At 41.5% G+C, this 20,264-nt stretch overlaps 1 long non-coding RNA gene across 1 annotated transcript; it reads right to left on the bottom strand.

Moving 5' to 3' along the window:
- Positions 1–4,561: 4,561 nt before the first annotated feature.
- LOC141408336 (uncharacterized) lies at positions 4,562–19,147 on the bottom strand. The gene is made up of 2 exons (XR_012422307.1): positions 18,908–19,147; positions 4,562–4,749 (listed from the first exon to the last, which is right to left on the bottom strand). It is a non-coding gene; the product is annotated as an uncharacterized lncRNA (long non-coding RNA).
- Positions 19,148–20,264: the final 1,117 nt, after the last annotated feature.

Here is a 20,264-nt window from a genome sequence, read left to right on the forward strand (position 1 = left end):
AGTCAAATCATGACAGGTTTTTAAAACTTGGTGCCCCAAGGTTGCTAAATGATGTATTTAAGCTAGAGCTAAAGGCCCCTTTCAGTTCTTTTGGTTTACTAGTGTATTTTAAAGCTATATTTGGAATTCTTGCACTGTAAGCAGAGGAATCACAGAAAAATTAAGTAACTTAACTGAAGTCATTTTATCAGTCAGCAAAAGGATTGTCCACAAGATCTAGGTGTCTCAATTTCTACTATTAAGACTCAACCTTTCGCAATGAAGATGTTTTCAGTGAATTTTTTTCTAACATTTACCTCAATACTCTTTTTTTGTTTCAATGAGGCAGAAAATAAATAACAAAGAAAAAGTTTCAGATGCTATTAGACAGTATTTTGCATGTTCTGAACTTTCAGGAATATACTTGAACAAAAGCTAGATTTTAATAAATAAATGCTGCCAAGAAATATTATTGAATAAGTTGAGATCCACATGATGCAGCAGAGTGTTATTAGCTTGAGGAGTTGCAAAGTGAGAAGCAAAGTGCTTTTGATGCATCCCAGGGCATGGTGTTGAAAAGCTGCGTGTGGAGTTCAGTAAAGGGTGAAGGCAGTGCGGATTTACACGGCAAGTACAGTAACCGAGTCCCATGATCTATCACCTTTAGGTTTGTTGTTTTTTGCCATGACAACTGCTTATCTTTGGTAGATGTTTTTGGATCCACAACTGTCACTTGAGGAAGTGACTTTCCTTAACTGGCTTGACAAACAAAGACCAAACACGAAAATTCAGCAGCAGAACGAGAGATTTCCATATGGGGGTCATTATGAGATTTGTTAGTTCTGCTCTTTTCATGGGTACGCAACTGATACAGAAAAAGACACAGTGGCAAATACTGGTTACTCTGATATTCACCAAAAAGATGCAGTTAATCAACCACCTACAGCTAATTTGAATCCTTTAGAGCTATTACTAGTGCTATTACTGATGTGACAACTTAAAATCAGTAATAGGAAGATTGGAATGTTTGCCTGTAACTCTTGTGCTCCAGGCAAATTAAACCAACCTGAAGTTGCAATGCCAGATTACAGACTATTCTGTCATCTCATCCTGTATGGCCATCTTGCTGTCCACCAGAACAGCCCTAGTTCCTGTCTTCTTCTCAGACAATCCAAGGATCCCAGGATTCTCTTTGAGCTCCCTAGAGCAGAATGGCAACCCCAGGGCCAAGCAAGTAACATAAAAAAGGAAAATCGCCCAGGGACCATTGGACAACTCAGGACTCAGCTGTTGGGAGCAGCAGCTATGCAGCTCCAGACAATTGTTACCATAATGGAGTTTAGACCTCTGTGTGCGAGATATTCCAATTTTTAAGATAAATTGGAAATATGGAACTTAAAAGTTTTTGAATTTTTCCATCTGGTTACAGAAACTGTTTATATTCTTGGAAGTATAAATAATGCACATTTCTGAGTCAAATTTGGTTCCAAAGCTATCTCTTTACCCTCTCTGGCCTTGAGGTTAGTACAAATACTGGGAGAATCACATTCCTCTTGACTGAGACTATGGCCTTTCCCACAAAGCCCATAGTCTTGCCAATAATGCCCATAATTGGAACTGTTCCTTTTTGGCTCAGCCTTCCATTCGATGTGCAGCTACCTTTCTTGGTTAAGACTGATCAAAAGTTGGGTTGGGTGCTTCTTTCTTTCCTCATTCTGGGGGGGATGTATCTCTGTTTCCTGTTGACACAGAGCCAACAGCATCCTTGAAGTCCTCAAAGAACTGCCCTTGATCCTAACATTGTTTCTATAGCCCAACATTAGAATGGGAATTTCTTCAACAAAGATGCACTCTGTTTCAATGGTTTTCAAGCTAGTTTGTGCATCAGAATTTTCTGAAGAATAATTTAAAAAACAGATTCCCTGGTCTCACCCAGGAGAATGAGATTTAGTCAAATGGGTATGATATAGAGCAGCAGTTCCCAAATGTTTTATTCTCAGAAGCTCTTTATCCCCTTAAAAATCACTGACTCCAAAGGGCTTGTGTTTATGTGAGTTGTATCTATTGATATTTCCCGTATTAGGAATTAAAACTGAAAATTAAAATATATATGTATTAATTCATTCTAAAACTAACAAACTCATTGGACATTAATATAAATAACAGTTTTGTGATTAATAAATATGTTTTTCAAAACAAAATTAGTTTCATGAGAAGACTGGCATTGCTTTACATTTTTGTAAATCTCATCAGTGTCTGACTTAATATAAAACATCTGGGGGCCAGGTGCCATGGCTCATGCCTGTAATCCCAGCACCTTGGGAGGCTGAGGTGAGCAGATCATGAGGTCAGGAGTTTGAGACCAGCCTGGCCAGCATGGTGAAACTTTGTCTCTACTAAAAATACAAAAAATTAGCCAGGCATGGTGGTGCATGCTTGTAGGCCCAGCTATTCGGGAGACTGAGGCAGGAGAATTGCTTGAACCCAGGAGGTGGATGTTGCAGTGAGCTGAGATCATGCCACTGCACTCTAGCCTGTGCAACAGAGCGAGACTCTATCACCAAAAAAAAAAAAAAAAAAGAAAAAAAAAAAAAAGACACCTGTACTCCCCTATCTGCTTTGCATTCAATCCATTGCAATATGTCGTTTTGGTTGAGGTATGTGAAAAACACTTGGCTTCACACAAATTTGTAGTTGAAAAAGGAAAACATATTTTAATAGTCTGTTCAGATCTTTTGCCTATTCTTCGACACTACGCCAAAACGTAATGAATGGTAGTTTCTTCAATGTTACTTACAAGGGAAAATCTTAAATCTTTTAGTAAACTCTTTGTATTTAGTTATATTAAAAGCCATTTGTCTTGTACTTTTAATGGATCTTTTACCCAAGTATAATTCTGTAACATGATATATTTGTTATTTGGAGACTATTTGTCATCAGACCTTCTAAATGTTGACATATTTCATTAAACAATATAATCACATATTATGTGGCTTCTGGAAAACTGTTGTACACTTGGTGAGAGAATGATATTGATACAAGCAAATAATGTCCTGGTGTTATTATGTAAATAGTTTTGACCTCTATGGACTCTCTGGTCCACAGAGCCTTCTCTAGGAAAAAACAACAGCAACAACAACAACACAGTTCTTTCCTAGAGATGTATAAAACTAGATTCAGCTTCAGGCTGTGCTATTAACTAGCTAAGAGACCTTAAGAAAGATTCTTTATCTTTCTATGACTAATTTTCTCAACTGTAAAATAAAAGTGTTGAACCTCAGTTGGTGTTTATTAAGGGAGTACCACTAGCAATTGAGGCTGAAAAAGTTGCTGTTGTGAGGGACTGTCCCTCACGTTGCATTATATGTATTAGTCCTGGCCTCCCTAAATATGAGGAGCACCATACTCCACCCTCAGCCATTGTAAAAACCCAGAGCCCTCGAGAGAACCCTTTGGGGGGAGCTATTGCCACTAGTTGAGACCTATTGTACAAAAGGAATTTTAAGTTTCTTTTCAATTCTGAAGCCAATTCTATTAAAATAGGGTAAATGACTACTTTTGAAACTATTGAATACACTTTGAATTTCTCTTTTGCCGTGTGTGTGTGTGTGTGTGTGTGTGTGTGTGTGTGTACATCTACTTAGGTATTATAGATGTCCTTAAATATGTTTGATTAGACTAATGTTTGTGACCACATGGAGAAATTAGAAGAGCTGGGGTTTGGAACAGGGAAAACAAAACAGACATAGGAAACACTCTCACATTTTCCTGGCCACCTTCTTGCAAATTAAGAATTCTTGAAATCTTTACTAGTTGATAGTGCTTTGCACATTCCCTTGTTCAGCTGACCAGAGGTGCAGAAAGGAAGAACTAAGGTCTCCCTAGCCCACCAAGCTTCAGGAAACCTGGATGGTCATGAGCTGGTCCCTCAGCCCTGGTTCCTCCTGCTCCTGAAGGGGTTGTGTAGCTCAGAGGGTAAAAGCCTGAGCTGGACCCAGCCTGCCTGGGTTTGAATTCCAGCTTTGCCCCTTCCTGGCTACATTTCCTTAGAATGTCACTTCCCGTTTCTGCGTCTGAGTTCCCTCATTTGCCTACTGAAAAGAACAAAAGCACTGGCCTTATGAGTTACTACGAAGATTAAATGTGTTGATGCATTCAAGGTACTTGGAACAATGTGTGTCAATGGGTAAGGAAGCAATAAATGTCAACGAATAGCATTCCTAAGTGAAGGTGGGAAGCCCTGCCCCCCTCCACTGAAAACCCTGGTTCACCTTTCCCTGGTACGTATTTCACTTCTTTTCCCATAAGGCTGAATATGAGGTTGATTTTTACTTCACTCTTATGTGTACGCATGAGATGCGGGGAAGCATCATTTTACAATCCTGCAGGGCTTCAGCAAAGAGCTCTCGGGGAGCCCTCCTGATGCCATTCCCAGTGAAGGCAAAGACATTTCCCAAAGCCTAGTAGCGTCCAACAGAGCTGGCGCACCAGAAATTTGGAGGGTTGGAACACACATTATTAAATGTGGTTTGTATGAAATGTTCTCCTCTGGCAATGAGTGCCCCACAGTAAAAGGCCAAAATGAAATTCCCAAGATTTTTAGTTTGGCAATAACCAGTGAGAAAATAATTCCCAATTAAAAAAATAAGACCATCCTTAACAAGACTTTTTCACAGGAAGCATTCGAAAAAGTTTGGAGGTGAATCCTGGAGGAGAGCTGCCTCTTCTAAATGTGGTAGTTCCCACAAATGTCATGTCTTCTGTCTTGTCCTAAAAAAAAAAGAAAAAAAAAAAAGATTGCTTTACATTTGTGCATTCTGCCCTTTGCAGAACCTCCTTCTGAGCTCCAAAGAATTTTCACTTTCACATCACCAGAAAAATGAGGGTGGTAGGAAGATAAGAAAGCAAGGGCTTCTACTTCTTGAGTTAATTGTGGACCTATTTGTGACTTGGCTTCCGGCTGACTCACAGACTCTGAGAGAAGAATTCCAACAAATGTGTATAGTCCATCAGCAGTGTAGAGATAAGCGGAGGTGACCTCATGGCAAAGCTTCCGTATGTTTGTGTGTCTCTGAATAAACACTCTCCAGTGGGCCTTCTTGGTCGGAGTTTCTCATTTTTCTCCCTAAGTGTTTCTGACACTTGCTGCTCTTTTCTTAAGATTCTACTAATGACTGATTTAGGGGCTTAGTGTAATTGGCAAGATGGCTTTAGGGTCGCTTCCAATCACGTGAGTGTACAAATTTACATATGTGTAGAACTGGAAATGGCTTCAGAATTCATCTAGTTCAACCCTCTTATTTTCAGAAACCAGAGAAGCTAAATGAACTTCTGAGATCAGAAAACACTTTCAGGCAGGACTAGGTTGAGAACTCCCAAACCATAGCCCTTTCCGTGACTTACTCTAAGGTTCTTGAAATTGGGGTCCATGTGCTCCCCTGGATTGGCCATGTATACAAGGCACACAAAAATTACAAGACACAATTGGAGGCATGTTCTTAACAGCTTCCATTTTATACTAAGGCCAGTGCTCAGATAATTTTCATATCACATGTAGCACTGATTCCCTGGCTCCCAGAACAGTACCTGGCATAGTAGGTAATCAATACATATTTATTGAATGAATGAATAAATGAGTGATAACAATAAAATATGATGATTTCATCAAAGACTTTAGCTTGCAATGGGATATTCTGCCATTAGAGATACTAGCAGATATATTTGAGAAAATCATGATGGTGCTAAAACCAGGGGTCTCCAAGAAGCAGCTATACTGTGGCCATGTGCCTTATTTGAAAATCTCTCTACACATTTCCAAGAACCAATGTATTCTGAAATTGGATAAATAATAAAATTGCATCTTCTGTTTCTCTCTCTGGAACACAATTCCTCCCCTTCCCATCCATTGTGGGCATTCCCTACTTGCATAATCTTTTCTTTTTTTAATTATTTTATTTTATTTTTCCATAAATTATTGGGATACAGGAGGCATTTGGTTACATGAGTAAGTTCTTTAGTGGTGATTTGTGAGATTTTGGTGTACCCATCACCCAAGCAGTATACACTGCACTATATTCATAGACTTTTATCCCTCACCCCCCATTTTCCTCCCCCAAACCTCCAAAGTCCATTGTATCATTCTTATGCCTTCACATCCTCATAGCTTAGCTCCCACATATCAGTGAGAACATATGATGTTTTGTTATCCATACCTGAGTTACTTCACTTAGAATAATAGTCTCCAGTCTCATCCGGGTCACTGCAAATGCTGATAATTCATTCTTTTTTAACTACTTGCATAATCCTTTCTTATCACTTCCACAGGGAAGCCTTCCTTGAACCCCTAGACTAGGTTAAGTCTTCCAGGTATATGCTCCGCTGGACCCTGACTTTCTTCTTCATAACACTCAACACACTTGATTAATATCTGTCTTCCCAGCTAGACTGTAAGTTTCCTTCATGACTGTTCTCATGCATTGCCTGATATCCCTATGGTCTTGACCAGGACCTGAAATACGGTAGGTACTCAATGAATAGCATTTAATAAAACAGAATTTAATCTCCTGAGCTATTACAGTAGCAATTGGAGGGACCTGGTGGATCCTGCTGCGGTCTGCAAACAACGGTGCTCTGCCTGCCAGAGTATCAGCAGCTCACTTCATACCAGATACTAGACAATATCTCTCACTGCCTTATTTCCAGGAGCTAAAACAGCTACAGGTCACTGAGTCAGTGACCACTCACTGTCACTCAGGTTTTTTGTCCACCTCCTTCCACCAGAGTCACTGTTTTCCAGAGTTGTCCTGTTTCCTTGTTCAGAGCTATTGGAGGTAGGAAGTTCATCAGGGAAGCTGATACTGGTCTGAGTAAATATAAATGCTTGAGGTTGGCAGAGGATGGGTTAGAGATATTTTCAGAAATAGAATTGCCTGAGCTTGGTGAGAAAACAGATGTGACAAAAACAGAGTGGAGGGCATGGAAAACTCCAGATGATTCTGTGTTTTCTAGTAGCAGTGACTAGTTGAATGGCGACATATTACCTAAGAATTGCAAAGAAGAGGAGCGTGACTGAAGGGAAAAACCGAGGATTCTAGTTTGAAAATACTGAGTGTGAGATGTCCACTCCCACGGTGGATGTGTCCGGCAGTTAGAAATATGAATATTCAGATGGGAGAAAGATCAGAGATGAAGACCCATACTGGGAAGATGGTAGCTGGCCATGGTCTGCCAGTCACCACCAGAAGACTGCCCTCTTCACAGGACTACCCATCTCTCTACCCAAGATCCTACTGAATCTACCCTTTCTCTGAGTAAGTGGCCAGCATAGCTGTTGCCTTTGGGTCACCATGACAAAATGGCAGTGGCTGCGGCAGCCACCATGGGAGACATGGGTCAAGGCACTAGGATTGTCCCAGCCCTGGTTGAATGTTCACCCCTGGGCGTGATCTCAGAGGAGGCAGGGAAGTCTTGTGAGCACTGTGGGTCTTGGCTCCACTGGGGATGCTTTGGGAGATAGAACATATCAGTAGAAGTCTAATAGAAATATGTGGGAATTTGAAAATCTTGATAGAAAAATAGAAACTTGGGAACAATTTTGTGGAAACATATGTCAAACCTGTGGGTAGACCTGTGATGTTTGGTACAGGCAGACAGGAATAGATTTATTCAGTCCTCATTTTGCAAGTTTCTCCTCTTCTGGCTCTCTCTTCACTCTCACTGACTGTACCAGTCATTTGACTTAAAAAGACACTTGGTCCCTTGACCAGTCTCTTGATGTTTATCCTAATTTATCAGCCCCTCCTAGTTTCACTCTCATGCCTATCTGTCACGCATTCACCATCCGTCAGTCTATCCACTCTCTGGCTTGTGTTCTCAAGTCTCCTTGTCCTTTCAGTTCATCCACAAGGCAAAGTTCCAAGCCTGGATTTGTATTACTTCCTGCCTTCTTCACTCCTGTTCTGGGACTGCTTTGGGGGAAACCATGTAGTCAAGAGATTGATGCAGATTCTTTCTAGTTTCATAGTGTCCAGACCACAGACTGCCTAACAACACTTCCAAGTGTCACCACTGGTCTCCATGCTCCATTTGGTTAAAGAGTATTCTAGACTCCAAACTCTCTTTCCTTGCTCTGGGCCCCTGTCCTTCCCGTGGATCTCAGCTACCACTTTAGCTTCACCCATAAACATGAGCTGCCTTTGTCTATGCTGCATACAACACAGGTGTGCACACCTCAGACTGAATGTGAAATGGCTGCACATAAGACTCCAGGCTGCTACAGCAAGGGGTGATGAGGCAGAATCAAAAATAATTAAGATAAAAATAAAAAATAGTAGCTAACACTTACTAAGCTCTTACTAAGTCCCAGGCAGTGTTCCAAGGATGTCACCTCATTTAATCCTCATGACAACATTGTGAAGTGGGTAAAAACAGATCCCTGTTTACTCATGCTTCTTTGCTAAGAGAACCACAATTTCGTTCACACCCATGGTGTGGCTCATAATTGACCTGAATGCACCACTGTGTTCTGCCCATCTTTGCCAGATAGGCACATCCTTAGCTGCTTGTCCAGCAAGGGATGGCCACGTGGCTATGTTCTGAGCAACGGGAGGTCAGGGGAAGTTTTCTGGGATGCTTATTTTTGCAGATGAAAGAACAGTGCCTCAAAAAGTGGAAGGCACTTTTCCTCTACTCCTTGACTTTGAAAGTGGTCAAATGGCCTGGGGCTGTGGGGGTCACCTTAGAAATATGAGGTGACCAGCATGACCAGCATGAGACAAGCCAGGGACAAAGGATGGTGGAGGGAGAGCTGAAGAAGAGAAGAGCCTGTGCCTCTAAGACATTGTGGAGCTGCCCTTCCGCATCTGTACCTCCTATTTTCAGATTTCTCATTAGGAGAGAGAGTTGCCCATCTGTACTGCCTGGCTCACATTTAGTTCAGTGTCCTATTATTTGCAGTCAAACATTCTTTACTGAATCAGGTCATTACCATCATTAGCCCCCTTTTGTTGAAGAAACTAAGACTTGAAGAAGGTAAGTGACTTTGCCAAGGCTGGTCCGTGGGGAGGGAGTCTCACATGAAACACACACAGCCTGATTCTAAGGCTTGCTTTCTGGGTTCTGTCTCTGCCTGCCAGGTTCCAGGTAGTAAACTTTGGTGATGTACAGTTGGATGATGGGCAAAGGAAGACAGAACCAGACAGAGGGGAGTGACAAGGAGAGGACAAAGTAAGAGAAGCTAGACCTATGTAAGAGAAGCGGCAGGGAGACCAAGATTAAACACACAAATCGACAGAACATCTGGGGTGAGGGTGGAGAAAATGACTTTGACACTCCAGTGAGAATGGTATGTAAAGGGCTGAGGCTAAGGAAAGTTCCAGCTGAGAGTGTTTCAAAAGACACAAGTAAAATACAAGAATCCATCTCTTAAAAAAAAAAAGTTCTGATCTCTCTGTGCTGTCTTTGATACTATACAACGACTAGGGAAGTTACACAGAATGGCCCACGTGGGCCCAGAGCTATAGGTGATTATGAAATAATAAATACCTCATAGCTTCCGTACAACAGATGAACCTTTCTTAGGTTACACTGTATACTTCAGCATTCCTAGTCTGACTGTATAACTCTTCCAGCTGCCACCCTGTGAAGCTGAATGAAGAGACGACAATGGAGTCAAAGAAAGAAAGAGATGAGAAACAGCTGGCACCAGGTGAATTTGCAGGATAATTATTAAAGGATAGGCAAGTTCTTCAATTCTTGAGTTGCACCAATGTGCTCAGCAGCAAATTTTTTAAAGTTTGAACTGGAGCTAAGAGTATACAATTGTTAAGAGCAATATTCATAGCTGTGAACTTTGAGCAATTAGTATAAAATCTTGCCACCTTTCATTTCAATCCTGTCTTTTCTAACCTATTCTGGGACCTGGTTCCATTTAGCCAGATTGATTATGGGCTTCTGAATTATTGATGGCTGCACTTCGCACGTGCTACCTCCTCTGCTCTGAACCATTTTCCTCCCTCCTCAGAATCATCTCCTGACCAGTTCCTACTCACCATAGTACTGCTCAAGTGCCATCTTTTCCACGTAGCTCCCCCTACATTTGGTACTGAGTGGTCCTTTTTTGTGTTCTGATAGTAACCTGTACATGCCCCTATTACAGCACTGGTTTCATTGATCTGGAAGTATCTACTTACAAGGACTATGTTTTAAATAATTGAATCCCCATACCTACTAGGAACATTGCCTCTCCCATTCCCTCTGCCAAAATATTCTTCTTAGGGCTCTTGTTCTCATTCTCTAGCAAAGCTCCTTATTTATTTCTTAGTAGTATTAATCACAATCTATAGGTCTTTTATTTATTTGCTTTCTCATATCTGTCTCCCACTCTAGAAGAACCATTGTGTGAAGGTAATGACTATTGCTTTCTTGTCTCTATCATAGAACCTGACATTCACTAGGTGCTCTAAAAATATTTGTTATAAGAAATAATATGTCTGGCACAAAATAGTAAAATCTAGTACCTAAAATTGAACCTGGGGCTGCTTTACTGCATATGTTTTCAAAAGCTAATTATCTCTATATTTTGTTGTTGAAAATTGTTATTTTATGAGGACATATATTATTAATACAATACATGCAAAAAACAAAATGTGTAGGTAGAAACCATACAAAAGGATTTTTTTTCCCCTGTGGGATAATGTCTCCTTGTGACAAGGACTACGTCCTTCTCTGGAGACTGTTGGTTCTTTATGAACTTTAGCCAACACATATTCTCTTTTAAAACTGTTCCTTTTGAAACTGCTGGTAGCACTCTTCAACATTCCCTTGCAGGTAGTAATAGGGCAGGGGCCAGACCAGAAGGGCCTGCCCTGTAGCCAGTGTTGGATACACATGATGTTAGCTCCAGCCCAGAATTCTGGTCTCTATCACTTGTTATCAACTCAACTTACTTATTCAGGTGAGGTGATAAATTCAGAAAATACTGTCTCCTCCACAATTCATGCAAAAAAGAGAAATTCTGGGGGTCTGCAAAAGTTCATAGAAAATGTATATTATGAAAAAACTATACATGGATTTCAGAAATTTTTCTGCACCAAAATAAACTCATACTAACTTATTATAATATGTATGAACAGCATCTAGCTTGAGTCAATAAGAAGGATACATCAGTTTGAAAAGAGCCCCTATCAGAGCAACACGAATTCTGATAAAATTGAAGCAAAGACTAATATTGAATTTATGAAGCTTGGGTGGCAGAATGGTGAAGTTATTAATGCATTACAAAACATTTATGAGGACAACACCCAAAGAAATCAGCAGTTTACAGATAGATAACTCATTTTAAGAAGAAACAAGATGATGTTCAAGATGACGACCACAGCAGAGATCATCCACATCAATTTGCAAGGAAAAAATTCAACTTGTTTGTGCCCTAACTGAAAAGGACAGAAGATGAACAGCACACACAATAATCAACATCACAGACATCTTAATTTGTTCAGCATACGTAATTCTGACTGGAAAATTAAAGCTCATCAAATGTTCCTTTTGATGGGTGCCAAAACCATTGCACCCAGATCAGCTGCAGACAAGAGTAGAAATTTCCATGGAAACTAAGTAAGTGGGATCAAAATCCTGAAGCACTTCTCTGAAGAATTGTAACAGTAGATGAAACATGGCTTTATCAGTATGATCCTGCAGACAAAGCACAGCCAAAGTAATGGCTACCAAGAGGTGAAAGTGGTCCAGTCAAAGCAAAAGTGGACCATTCAAGAGCAAAGGTCATGGCAACAGTTTTTGGGAATGCTCAAGGCATTTTGCTTGCTGACTTTCTGAAGAGCCAGAGAGTAATAAAATCTGCTTATTATGAAAGTATTTTGAGAGAGCCAAAGCATTAGCAGAAAAATATCAGGGAAATCTTCAACCAGAGAGTCTTTCTCCACCAGGACAATGCTCCTGCTCACTCCTTTCATACAACAATGGCAATTTTGCAAGAGTTTCATTGAGATTTGGCATTCATCTTACTGTCTTGATTTGGCTCTTCCTGACTTCCTTTTATCTTCTAATTAAAAAAAAATCTTTAAAGGGTAGCCATTTTTCTTTAGTTAATAATGTAAAAAAGACTGCAACGACATGGTTAAATTCCCAGGACCCTCAGTTCTTTAGGGATGGACTAACTAAATGGCTGGTATCATGACTTACAAAAGTGTCTTGAACTTGATGGAGCCCATGTTGAGAAATAAAGATTATGTTTTCCATGTTATCTTTTAACGTCATTTTTTTCATGAACTTTTAGAAGTCTCCTTGTATTGTTTGTCACCATAACATAGAGAAGATATGATCTTCTTTTTCTTTGTATTAATTTTCCTTGCATATCTGACCTTCAGTGTGCCTTCAGTACAGGTGATTGCAGAAGAGAAGGTCAAATTGGGTAGGGGCACCGAGAATGCCTGATCCACTGTTCACCTGGCCACCCCATCACTTGAACACTATCACTCTCCAAGAGCAATTACATCTCTACTTAGAACAAGTACCCTAAATATCAGAGGCCCAACTTCCCCCCATGGGTACACTTCTGTAAAAAGAGCTACTGACTCTTCAGAAGAGAAGCTTGGCTCTCTGTCCCTTTGCATTTCTTGAAACTTCCAGCTCACTCAGAACTGGAGCACACTGAACTACACAAAACACACCAGAATGTAATGAGCCTTCTCTACCCCTAATTTTCACATCAGTAACAAGTCATTTCTGTCTAGTAACCAAGTAATTACTAGTAACCAAGTAGCTTCTCATACTTTGCAGGCATTATTAGCATGGAGCACAGTCAATTCAAAACCTGTTTTTCCCACCAGTAGCAGTGAGACTTTGGGCTAGTCATGTGACCTTGCCAAACCTTTATTTGCTTGTTTACTTATTTCATGAAATAGGAGTCATCATCCTAATAACACCTACTTCTTTAAGATTTTACTCTCATTTAATAAGCTCGCCCAAGTAAACTGCTTATACAATGTCTGGCAGGTTGTTAAAGCTTAAACTTTAGCAATAGTAATAAAGATATGATTTGTTAAAATTACAACTAATCATAATGGATTATTAAAATATATCATCGTTATGAAGAGAATGGTTGTTAGAATTAAAGCAAACCACCTTTGACTCTCGTGTTAAAAATAAATAAATAACTACAAGCTTAGACCACCTTATTGAAGTGGGGAGAAAAGAGGGTAAAAAGCCAAGCCTGAGGCCTGGCTAATACTACGTATTCAACAAACAGTAAATGGTAAGTCTTCAAGAAGAGAGCTTAGTGGTAGAGCTCTCCTCTCCTCTGTGAGGAAAAGCAAAGATCCAGTGATGTTTTTTCTCTAAGGGTGCTTTTTGGTTTATTCTCAATTATAATATTTTGTGGGTAAAGTGATCAAGGACATAATTAAGGGCAAGGGATCTTGAGTCCATCAATCAATCAACAAGTATTGACTAGGCCAGAAGCTCCCAAACCTCAGTTCAAGGTGCCCTTAGTTTCTCAGTGAACATTTCACAGTGCCCCTGGGCCAAAAGAAATACCTAACTGCACCATTTATTAGGTAAATCCCACACGATTTGCTAAGCATTTCTGTCTCAATGACTTAGTAGCGGTTTGAAAAAGAATACACATAAATAGGAAGAAAAACAATACTCCTTTTTTGTCATTTGTAAATAACCACAATTACTAATGGGATATGTGCTTTTATTGGGTACTGCCTGGTTTCTTCAACCTTGGAATCAGATTGGACACCACCAGCCTCCTTTGCTGTTTCACATTCATTTCTGTGAGACGTTTGCATTTTATCACAGCAACAACCGGAAGCCCAGTTTCAAAAGCCTTGACACAATTGACAGGAATGTGGATGAACTGATGTTGAAGTTACAAACTACCTGAAACTGGTCATCTGCTCTGCGTCCCCAAGATATTGAGGATCGCTGTGCTTTTACTTAAAAAATGTAAAATATCATGGTGCCCTTCTGAGTTTGCTGCAGCTCCTGGTATGGGGTACCTCGACACATAGTTTGAGAACCACCAGGCTGTCAATTTTTGTGTACCAAGAATTCTGCTAGGCATGTGGTCTAACGCAGTGAAGCAGAAGGACACAGTCTGTTCTCCATGAGTCTAACAGGTTAGTGGATGAGACCAACATTATTAAAATAATCGTACCAATAAATTCATTATCACAAACTATGATAAATGCAGGGAACTTAAGCCAGGGTGCTGCCAGATAGGCCTTTTTCTTAGGCCACAGAGAAGAATCTATCTTCATTTGGTTCTCAGAAGGTGTTTCTTCTGGCAAAAGCAAACCTATGATTGTACTCAACACCATCCTTCCTAAAATAATGACTTGGACAGAGAAGAAAACTGGTAGGTACAGAACCGTGGAATTAAAACTAACAATGTTTGTCTGAATAAGATGATCTCTGCTCACTACAACCTCCACCTCCCGTGTTCAAGTGATTCTCCTGCCTCAGCCTCCCGAGTAGCTGGGAATACAGCTGCAGCCAGCACCATGTCCAGCTAATTTTCGTATTTGTAGTGGAGACAAGGTTTCACTATGTTGGCCAAGCTGGTCTCAAACTCCTGACCTCAAGTGACCCGCCTAACTCGGCCTCCCAATGTGCTAGGATTACAGGTGTGAGCCACCATGCCCAGTCCAACACCTGGGGCTTTTAGGATGGATGCCTTTTGTCCAGGTCCCAGGCTGCTTACAACCCGGAAGCAGGCTTCCTGGCTTCTTGAACATCTGTCCCTTGGGCCCCCACCTTCATCTCTAGAGCCCTGTTTTTCAAACTCACACTGGGGCTCAAGAGGTAGGGAAAGGTCCTAGGCCTCTCTTGCCAAACTAGTTGTGTGGAGTAACCGGACTCTGGAAAGATAATATTGCAGGGGAGAGTTTTGACCTCAGTCTCTTATCCCCTAGTCCCAGGCTCCATCCCCACCTTGTATTCTACCCCATCCTTGGGTTGATGGAGTGGCATGAACCTACAGCTCCCACTAGTGGCAGGGAGTGGGCCACCAACATTTCCTGCCTGTTCATTTGTTTCTTCCCTTCCACATACCGGATCAACAGCCAGGCTTATGGTATACCAGAAGTATCCCAAAATGCTATCTCCACATTGCAGGGGCATTTCTCCATACACTGAAAATTTTCCACAGACTTGCAGGGAGCCATGGAAGTCTCCAGGCCTCAGGAACATATTTTCCTTGTTGGCCACCACAGCCTCAGTTAGCAGGAGGGAAGTTTAAAGCTGGGTAGGAAGACTGGGAAGGTCTGGAGTTGGCTTAGAAAAGCTCTACAGCAAGGATTAAGAAAAGCATGCTCTTCTTTTCCTTTCCTCAGTGATGCTTCCTTAGTGTCAGATTGGTGAAACTAGGGTAGCCCAGCATGAAGGGGCAGGAAAGGCCGCTCAGCCTTCCTGGAGTGTGTGCTGCAGATCCACCTGGAGCCCAGGTGCAATGGGCCCCTGTGCTAGGCCCCTCGTGGTCCAGTCCAGGTCCTGGGAGAATTGAACTGTCATTGGGAGCAAAATAATTACAGTAATAAGGAATGTGCTTGCCTGGCATATCTCTGCAAACCCATCATAGTAACAGCTGGATGAGTATAGAATCAGGCATTCAGGGCTGCCAGGTTGAGTTAAATACTGCCTCATCACACCCAACTCATACAAATATTGTTGTTAATAATAATAGCTGAATAAATAATCTCATAATTAACAATTACAAAGAAAAGCCAGGTTTTCCGACCCTGATCCAGAGACTTTCTCATGACATCCATGGGTTAGCAAGACTTTTGAGTTCTGATCTTATTTATCTTCTGTGATAGAAAATTTAAAACAAAATGAAACAACCACCTGTGGTTTCTAGTTATGAAGACACTAAGATGTTTACTCAGCTGCAGGGGAGATTCTAAAAGATTCTGAAAGTTCTGCCCTTTCACTAGAGAAATAAGTGACAGTCTTAAAAGGGTTACTGTTATGGGTTGAAAACTGTGTTACCCAAAAATTCATATGTTGAAGTCCTAACCCCCAATACCTCAGAATGTGACTGTATTTAGACATAGAGTCTTCAGAGACAATTAAGGTAAAATGTGGTCATGATCTCATTAGTGAGCTCCAATCCAGTATGACTGGTGCCCTTACAAGAAGAGATTGGGATTCAGATGTACATAGTGATTTGACCATGTGAACACACAGGCAGAAGTCAACTATGCTTCTTCTGCAAGCCAAGGAGAGAGGCCTCGGAAGAAACCAATCCTGCTAACACCCTGATCTCAGACTTCTAGCCTTAGAATCACAAGGAAATAAATTTCTATTGCTCAAGCCACGGAATCTGTGATACTTCATTATGACAGTCCTAGAAAACTAATCCCCTGAGGTTGAGAGTTTTTCTGAAAATTTTAATGATGATACAGAATACAACCTGATACCAGTAGAGTAGAACTGGGTTTCCAACTCAGGTAATTCCTACTCCAGAGTCTTCATATAAATCGAAAATATTAATCGTTCACTACCTTGAACTTTTTTGAAACAATGGCTTTTAAAGGGCTGTTAAAGAACACTTTGGAGGAAGTTATTTTTTAAGTGAAGACTGCTTTCCAAATGCGTTAAGGGCCACTCCACGCCTACGTCCTGGTGCAGTAAGCTTCCGGCAGAGGGCGCACATCTGGACTCTGCATTGCCTCCAGGTGCTTCCTCCAAAACTGAGTGCTGGTGTGAACATGGGTCCTGAAAGGCAAAATGGAAGGTCCAGGTTCTCAGGCCGCCACGATTTGTGTCAGCTCATTGCTGCACCGGAAGCTCAGAATGTGCACATTGGGTCAAGGGCTTGAGACTTCCCATAGTGGCTTTGTGTGGTCACAGACCATTTTCTCAAGTCTGTGTCAGAGGCCCAGAGGCTCTCGCTGTGGCATGAGCCCTCACCCTCGAGCTCCACTACTCAGAGGAGCTGGGAAGAATTTCCACCCTTCCTAGTGGCAAGTCTCACTGTGAGAGCAGAGTGCCACCAGGAAAACAGGACAGAAAGCCTACTTTAAGAGAATCCTTATACTGGGGGTTATGAAGTGCAATATACCTTATCTTAATGCTAACACTGGTACCATGTAGCCCACACTTGTCTAACCTGCAGCCCCCGGGCTGTCTATAGCCCAGGATGGCTTTGAATGTGGCCCATCACAAATTTGTAAACTTTCTTAAAACATTATGATATATATATTTTTTTCTCATCAGCTATCGTTAGTGTTAGTGTATTTTATGTTTGACTCAAGACAATTCTTCTTTTCCAGTGTGGCCCAGGGAAGCCAAAAGATTGGACACCCCGATGTAGCCCTTTCATCCATACTAGCCTATTTTGTTCTAAAGACGGTCTTGTGCAGTGAGCATGCCAGGCCTCCCCACTACCACAGTTTGCAGGCAAGGAATGTAATATCTCATAGGATGGCCCTAACTGGCACCTACATTGCTAGCCAAAGAATGGCACAAAGACGTGTACAGAAGAGACAACCTTAAGCAGCTGACTGCTGGCTCCTGCAACAGTGTAGTCATGACATTTGTCCTTGGGTCCCAAGGAAAGAATACAGATCTGCAGCTGAGGAACAGGCTGAGTTGACAAAGCAGCTCCCACAGTAACACAAGGACAAAGGGTGTATGTAGATGTGCACACGTGGTAGCAGGTTCTACTAAAGGAACCTGGACTGACCATTCTGTAAGTACCCACTACACTCAGGGAAGGTATCTGAGCTTGTATTGTTGGCAGGCAAAGGTTTATAAGGCAGAGAGCAGTGTGGTAGTTCTATGAGATGTATAGTACACCTGGAAGTAGACAATTAAAAACCTGGAACAGTTCTCACAAGGTAATACTGTGTTTAAACTTAACCAGCACCACCCTCCGCCTAGAGTAGACAAAGGAAGTCATTTTAGAATTGGAAGTCTGACCTTATAAATTTGCAGCCTACTGAATCTGTCCACTACTAAATCTTTCTGATGTTGACTTCTTTATCTACAAAAATATCTTCTCATCTAGTATTAGTAATAATAACAATAATAGTAGTTTCATATACTAATCAAGAGATTTTTTTAGGTGGGCGTCTTCGAAATCTCTGGGGAGCTAAGACTCCCCTAAACTCCTTTGTCTCTCAGTTTTTACTTAGGTTCCGTTAACAACTGTGGCACACCTAAACTTCCTCATTGTCAATGTGCTACGCTGCCGTTTCTACTCTACTGAGACCATCTGTTGGAGAGTCACTCAGCTGCCTCTCTGGCTCCTCGGTGCGAGCTGAAAATAGTGCCTACTCTGGACTGATGTGGCCTTGCAGGCTTAGGAAGCTGACTGTGCTTTGGCAGGGAAGAAAAGGCACCCTTTCCCTGGCTGAACCATCAGGGTGAAAGGCTTCAAGAAGAGACTGCAGGCTGGCCTGGAGCTGCTTTGTTTCTTTTTTTTTTGACAGAGTCTCACTCTGTTGCCCAGGCTGGAGTACAGCGGCACAATCTTGGCTCACTGCAAACTTCACCTGCCAGGTTCAAGTGATTCTCCTGCCTCAGCCTCCTGAGTAGTTGGGATTACAGACATGTGCCACCACGCCCAGCTAATTTTTGTATTTTTAGTAGAGATGGGGTTTCACCATGTTGGCTGGTCTCAAACTCCTGACCTCAAGTGATCCGCCCGCCTTGGCCTCCCAAAGTGTTGGGATTACAGGCGTGAGCCACTGCGCCCGGCAGGAGCAGCTCATTGTCCCCAGCCTTACAGCTGTACCTGGGACCTAGAGGCCCTCATTCCCATGGAATTCCGAATGGCGCACTCTCTCTGCCTCCAGCTTCCCTCTGATTCTCTCTGTGGGGTTTCTAACGTCTGGGCCACCCTACCCCACTGCTGGCAGTGCTCTTCAGTTGAGTGGTCCAGGAAGTGCCTCTGCCTTACCTGGTATGCTCTGCATAACTCTCTTTTGCTGCCAGGTGGGAATTTCAATTCTGCTCTTGCCTCTCTCTTCATTTCACTGTGATTTCCAGTAAATCTCCATATTTCAAGTTGGCCGAGCTTTGCTATCAATATGTGCACGCAGACTAATTTCCCAAAAAGCCAATTTGTCAGATGAGCAATTTACTCAATTACTGGAGATTTTTTTGAAGTGTTAACTTCGCCCTAAATCTGCCCCAGCTCAGAAGCTTTCAGAAAAATGTTTCCTCTGGGCACAAGACAGTTTGCAGAGTCACTGTGTTGCCAAAAGCAGGAGTAAAAGCAGAAGCAAGTGACTTTGTTGTAAAAAGGGAATATAGTATCTAGCCCTAAAGTTTTTGTTCAAATTAACTCAGTTCATACAAATAAAGCACTTAGAGCAGTCTGGCAGGCAATAGTCAGCCCCCAATAAATGTCAGTGATTATTACTATTATTAGTACTATAATAATGATTACTTTTAATTTAATGTATGCATTTAAATTCTATGAATCAAACTATACACTAGATGAAAAATAAAAATAACAATTTAAATGAGGATGCCAGGGAAAGAAAATAGCAATCCTAGTGGTCCGTATTCTTATTCTCATCATTTACAGTACTTTATAACTACACTTACACCTTAGTGACCAGAGTGTACACATAAAGCTATAAATTGGGAGGACTTATATACAATTTCTGATGATTTTCAAGGATAATTTTGACCACAAGGGATTTTTATCTATCGACTTATAAATTAGACTCCCAATATGATGTGGTTGCCCTGACTTCTGAACCTTTGAGGGGGAAGAGGGTTTTAAAAACTTATTTGAGCATGGAATCCATTGTTCAAAGAGTATATCTTGTAAAGAAAAGCCTTCCAAGGAGAAGCCTTGGGAAGCACTTCTGTAATGAATTACTTTGAGATCTTCAGAGGATAGAAACTTAATCTCGAGTTAGAAATGTGCTATCATTACCAAAACCACATATGGAGCACCTCTCCCCAGTCAGACAAGAACCAAAGGCAACTGACGTGACTCCTCTCTCCTTGGAAGAATGGCAGGAGCCATGGCACTGTGCACTCAAGCTTCAGGGAGCTTCAGACCCTCCTGCCTGTTACTGTACCCATGCCTGGGCTCTTTACTATGTAAATGTGTTTTGAAACAACTCTCACTACAGAAATGAAAAGCCTGAAGCTTTCTCAGCCAAAAAGGTTCAACTGATGATACTCTACAAAGAATAAATAGATCAATCTAATTGAACTGACCAAACCAGTCAATTTTTCTAATAGAGTAAATAGGATCAAATAGGTAGGAAGAATATGAGCCATCTTATGGCTCATAC

This window comes from Macaca fascicularis, chromosome 13, assembly GCF_037993035.2.
Source record: "Macaca fascicularis isolate 582-1 chromosome 13, T2T-MFA8v1.1".
Classification (NCBI taxonomy): Eukaryota; Metazoa; Chordata; class Mammalia; order Primates; family Cercopithecidae; genus Macaca; species Macaca fascicularis.